The sequence below is a fragment of the Peromyscus maniculatus genome, chromosome 12 (assembly GCF_049852395.1).
Source record: "Peromyscus maniculatus bairdii isolate BWxNUB_F1_BW_parent chromosome 12, HU_Pman_BW_mat_3.1, whole genome shotgun sequence".
Lineage (NCBI taxonomy): Eukaryota > Metazoa > Chordata > Mammalia > Rodentia > Cricetidae > Peromyscus > Peromyscus maniculatus.
Genome location: NC_134863.1, coordinates 67,926,250 through 67,932,249, shown reverse-complemented (window position 1 = coordinate 67,932,249; position 6,000 = coordinate 67,926,250). Strand labels below are relative to the sequence as shown.

The window sequence follows — 6,000 nt, the reverse complement described above, 5'->3', positions numbered from 1 at the left end:
CTGCCTAAGAAGATCAAATTTAAATCACGGAAGGGATTTGTTTTCCCTGTGTATGTGTGACTGTGTAGTGGGAAGAGGCATGAGTGTGTATCCGTGTGCCTGAGGAGACCAGAGGACAATTTTGGCTGTCAATCTCAGGTACGATGCACCTTGTCCTTTGAAACAGGGTCTCTCCTTGTCCTGGAACTGGCCAAGAGGGGAGGCTGGCTGGCCAGTGAGCCCGGGAACTCGGCCTGCCTGGCTCCATAGCACTGGGGTTAAAATTGTACTGTCACATGGAGTTTTTCTTTTTTTCTTTTCTTTTTTAACCTAGCTTCCGGGTGCAGAACTTGGGTGTACCAAGTGAACAAGAGCACTTTACAGATGAGGTTTGTTTTTCTAATGAATGTGTGCTACATGTGGCTCATTCAAAACCTTACGTTTTTAATCTTATTTATCATGGGCCAGCACGTCTTTGAGGAAACATTACTAGTTAGCAGTTGTTTTGGTAACTGATTTTATGCATCACTTTGCTGATATAGTGCTCAGTTTTTGTAACACAAATCTTAATTGGTCTCTATCGAATCCTCAGCCTGAAAGGAGGAGAGAAGTCTTGCCTCTACGAATTCTCAGACTGAATAGCTCTCTCTAGTCCTTAGCCAAAAGGGGGGCCAAACTTCTGTCTCCTCCCGCCTTATATCACTTCCTTTCTCAACCTTCCTAGTGCTGGGTTAATTCCATGTAGTCCAGGGTGGCCTTGAACTCACAGAGATTTACCTGCCTTTGCCTCCTGAGTGCTAGCATTAAAGGTGTGTGCCGCCACTGCCTGGCCTCTATGGCTAACTCTGTGGCTGGCTCTGCCCTCGATCTTCCGACAAGCCTTATTTGTTAGAGCATATACAAAATATCACCACTCTTTTTCTCAAACACTAGTCTAGATGTCGGCATGAAGGGTATTTTGTAAATGTGATTTAACATTCTTAATCAGTTGCCTTAAGTGAAGGAAGTTGCCCTCAATGATAGATCTGAGCCTCAATCAGTTGAAGGCCCAAAAAGCAAAAATTGAAGTTTCTCAAATAAGAAAGTTTGCCTTAAAGACCTTAACATAGAAATCCCAGAAATAAGTTTAGGGCTCAAGTGATAATTTCAATTACTGATGAGTTTCTAGACTGATGGCCTTATAGATTTTGAATTTTCCATCTCCTATAACAGTACAAACCAATTCTTAAAACTCTCTCTCTCTCTCTCTCTCTCTCTCTCTCTCTCTCTCTCTCTCTCTCTCTCTCGCTCTCTCTCTCTCTCTCTCTCTCTCTCTGTGTGTGTGTGTGTGTGTGTATGTGTGTATACATAGATATGTACATTTAGGCGGTACTCACTAATAAAACTGAGCTTCTTTCTTGAATGGGAAAACAGGTGAGTGCTGACAGAGGAGGTTAACAGTAAAACAACCTCCTCTTCTGTCAAAAAGGGGAGATTCACATCAGGCACTTCCAAGACAAAGCTCTGCCTAAGTCCAGTGTATCTGGCCCACCTAGGCAGTATGCTTACCTACTTCACATACTCTTAAATTTATCAATAAAGTATCTGAGAAGATTGACCAAATATCTTCTTCTCAAAAAAGCAGGTTATGACTAGGACCTGGCTGAGACAGTCAAGTGGGTTTAAACAGTCAATAAAACTCAAAAAAAAAAAAAAAATGAGGTTGGTATGCCAAGTCTATTCTTCATTCATCCGGTGACTGTGTGACTCATGGAAGTCAGCTTTGCTGCATGATAAATGGAGAAAATAAGGATTATAATTTTTCTTTATGCTTGTATTTTTTTAAATTACCAATTTATTAATATTTAGAAAATCCAAGAGCAAAGGAAGCAGATTTAGTTTAATTTAGGGAAATGGTTAAATCCTAGAAAATCTTGATGAGGCAATGCTATAGTTTGGATGTTCAGCCTCCCCAGAAGTATATGAACTAATGTCATGTCCTAGGTGGGACCTAGAGGGAAGACCTTGGGACATCGCAGTCATGTCCCTAACTGTGATTGTGGGACCCTGGCTTCTTCTTTTGCTTCCCAGCCATGAGGTGAGCAGTCTGCTTGGGAAGTTGCTATTTAGCACACTTTTCAGGGGGCTAGAGCAGTGGAGTCACCTGGTCTTGGACAAGCAGCTCTGAGACTTTGAACCAAAATGAAGCTTTTCTCCTTGGAAGTTAATTTTCTTGGGTATTTCATCACAATGATGGAACACTGGCTGCCACAAACATATTATTTTTAGACTTAAAAATTCTTAGATACCCTTATTTAATCTCCAGTGATTCCCTAGGGCTATGTTGGTGCTACATAATACAGCAGAAAACTCTATTTTCAATATAAAAGAGATGGATGCATATTCAGATTCAAACTAAACATGCAGATTGAGGAGACTGCACCCGAAACAGATGTAACTCTTTTTGAAATTTAACTTTTTTATGTATAGGATGAGTGTGTTGCACTATGTGTGTGCAATGCACTATGTGTGTGCAATGCTCCTGGGGACCAAAGAGGGCATCTTAACCCCTGGAACTGGAGTGACAGAGCTTGTGAGCTGTCCCACGAGTGTTAGGAATCGAACCCGGGGCCTGTGGAAGAGCAGTTACAAGCTCTTAACCTCTGGGCCATCTCTCCAGCCTCAAGACTGTTCTGATATCAATGCAGAACTTCCCTGGGCTCAAAGAAACAAAAGGTTGTCTCGTTTAAACAAAACATAACCAGAAGTTAAAGCACTACTGTTACTTAGTGAAAATGAGATTTTGAAAAGTTATTCACAGATTTGCTTAACTATGATTTCTTATTCAGAAATCACATACAGCTTTCAAAAATCACACACAAACCAAAGGATGTATGTGATTATTTAGCCTCAGTCCTATCAGGGTGGTTCATTTGAAAAAAGAAACCACTTGCACTGAAACACACGGTAGTAACTAAGAACGATTTTAGTGAACATTTTGTGTTGGCTGTGAAAGAGAAACATTAGCATGTAATTGTTCACACCAGCCATGTTTCCTTCTTAGTTCACGCAGCCATAACATAAAACCAAAGGCTGAGCAGATTAAAAAAAATAGAGATTATTTTCTGGAGGGTGGGACATCAAGATCCCCGTGTCTGGTGAGGGTTCACTTCCTGGTTTGCTCTCTGTCTTCGGCTAGCGTCCTCTAGCAAAGAAGAAAAAGCAATCATCTCTCCACTGCCCCTTCTAAGAGGGCACACATACCATTCCTAGGAAGGCTATGCTCAAAATCCAGTCACATCCTGAAGACCTCACCTCCAAATACCATCCTTACATTGCTGAGTTATTCTAAGTAACAGTTGGTGGTGGCAACACAAATATCCACTCCAGAGCAATCCCCCTTGCACACTTCCTGCGGAGGATGGTCTCATTTGACCAGAACAATTTCATTTAAACTATATATATTGCTATCAGAGACCAGAGGTGTCTGATCCCCTGGAGCTGGAGTTACTGGTCCAAATGTGGGTCCTGGGAATCAAACTTGGATCCTCTGTAAGAGCAGCACATGGTCTTGACGGCTGAGCCGTCTCTCCGGCACTTTTATTTGTCGACTTTAGGAACTGGGAGTGGTTCTGAAGTACACAGATAGAGCTTAAAATTAAAAATAAAAATTTTTTAAAAAGGCAAGATTTTATGTCTCTGCATGTATGTCTATGCACGATGTATGTACCTGATGCCTGAGGTGGTCAGGACAGGACATGGAATCACCCAGAACTAGAGTTACAGAGGGTTGTTAGCAGACATGTGGGTGATGAGAATTCAACCCCAGTCTTCTGTAAGAACAGCATGTGCTCTCAACCACTAAGCTATCTCGACACGGGCAAGTTTTGAAAAGCACAAAGGGAGCTACCATGTGGGCGAAAAGTGAGTGAGGGAAAACAGAAGTGTTTCAGATATGTTTAATACCACCGAATGTGTGAGGCTTCAAGTGTTTGCCTTTTGTTTGGGTTTAAATGAATATGGCACTTTTGTCTGAACCACGTGGGCAACAGATGAATAAAGTTTATACAGGGATTCTAGCCAGGCATGGTGGCAAAAGTCTTTAATCCCAGCACTCAGGAGGCAAAGGCAAGCAGATCTGTGAGTCTGAGGCCAGGCTGGTCTACAAAGCCAGATCCAGGGCTGTTATACTGTGTCCAAAAAAAAAGGGGGGGGGGATTACAGAGAACATTAATAACAAGAAAGATTTAGAAATTTCTTGACAATTAAAAATGTTTGTAACTACCCATTTTATGAAACTGTAGAGTTAAAGGCCTATATCAGTAAAATAACATCAAGGTGATTACTAGTTTTCAATGAAAACACTCTTAGACCATCTCCTGGACTGGCCCAAGGACTACTTATAACAGCCCCTCTTTCAACTGAGAAGCAGCCTAGGTTCTACAACCGTAGTAATGCTTCTCATCAAATAAAACACATATTACACTAGTTTTATAACGGTTTGAGGGTTGTAGATTACTGGCAAAAATGATCATTTTTGAGTTGCCCAAGGCTATCATCACCAACATCAATAATAAACAGTTTAGCCATAGAATGAGGCTAACACATGTTACCAGGCCCTAGTAAATACCAAGAAATCTGGTCAAGATAAAGCTTTAACAATTAGTTCTTAAATTTGCATTTTTTTAGTCTTCTTTTAATGAGCAGCTTGCGTTTTTCCGGGCCCCTTAGACTTATCCACTGCTTTCACCACACGAACACCTTGTTGCCTTGTTCAGGGATGGAAAGAAATTGTTCCCCTTTCTTATGTGTTTAGTCAAGGCTTAAGTTTTATTCCTGGGAAGTCCTTGAGTTAAAGTGCCTCAGAAATAGAAAGTCTGGCCACTCGAGGATCGCTTCGTCCATTGGGCCATCCCTGGGGCCGCCCCTTAAATCACTGCCCAGCAGAGAAAACAAAAAATGCAAAAAAAAACCTCAACAGGAGGCTACCAGGCTCAGATGGAGACACCCCCTCGGCCAGCAAAGTGCTCAGGTAAGAGTTATCTCTCACAAGCTATCTATCTCACGCACAGGGGGTGGGGAGGGAGCAGCCAGTGACTTCAGGGCCCGGAAGGACGGGGAGAGTCGGCGGCGCCAGACTGCCCTCGGTGCTCGCCCTCGAAGCCAGGTGGCGATCTGGACGGAACCTGCCCTCGGGCAGCCGCGAGGCGGGGTCGCACTACGGGAGGGAGACTGGCGTGAAGAGGAGGAGGAGGAGAAGGAGGGCAAGGCCCTCGGGGGCGGGCGGGGGAGGGAGGGCGCTCCCGCTGGACGCGCCGCAGCCTCGTGCGAGCCTCGCCGTCGGAACCCAGGCCGGGAGCGCGCGCAGCCTCGGGCCGGCCTCCGGCACGCGCACGGGCTGGGAGGCGCGGGGAGGGGGGGAGAGGGGGAAAGGGGGCGGGTCCAGGCGGAGCTCCCCGCCCCCCGAGCTCGCGTATTGGTCGCGCGCAGCGCCGGGCCCCGCCCACTCCCCCCGCCCCTCCCTTCTTCCGGGGGGCCCCTCCGCGCGCCGCGTCGGGACCGCGCTCGCTCGCAGGCTCGCTCATTCGCTCGCTGGCTCGCTCGCTGGCTGGCTGGCTGGGCCGCGCGCTCTGTCGCCCGCCAGTCTGGTCGGCGCGCGCTCGGCGGCGGCGGCGGCGGCGGCGGCGGCCCGACGACGCAGCCACAGCAGCAGCAGCAGCAGCAGCCACAGCAGCGGCGGCGCTCGCCGGACGACGGGACTCGCTCGTGGCTCGCACTCGCGCTCGGCTTCCCCCCGGCCACGGGACGCGGTCGCAGCCGGCGAGGGTGCAGGGTGCAGCCTCTCCCCCCCCCTCTCCACCGGAGCGGCGGCGGTGAGGAGAGCGGGCCCGGCCGGCCGGGCGGCCGAGGGAGACGCTGGTGGCGGAGAAGGGAGCGCGGGCCTGGCATGGGAAGCGGGGCGGGGGCGCGGGATGGGGCGGGCGGGCGGGCGCGGGGGAGGAGGAGGACGCGGCGGGGCCCGGGGCATCGGGGCGCAGGGAG

The 6,000-nt window shown here is 47.7% G+C and overlaps 1 protein-coding gene across 3 annotated transcripts in view; it reads left to right on the top strand.

The window, feature by feature from the left end:
* The first annotated feature begins 4,973 nt into the window (after nt 1-4,973).
* Nucleotides 4,974-6,000, top strand: part of Btg3 (BTG anti-proliferation factor 3) — a 47,859-nt gene continuing 46,832 nt past the window's right edge. For 2 of the 3 annotated variants that reach the window (XM_076549126.1, XM_076549128.1), the window contains exon 1: nt 5,696-5,831. The gene's annotated coding sequence lies outside the window, so the exon portion shown is untranslated. Of the gene's footprint in view, nt 4,991-5,695; nt 5,832-6,000 lie in introns of those variants that run through there. The other variant, XM_076549127.1, reaches the window with a different exon arrangement.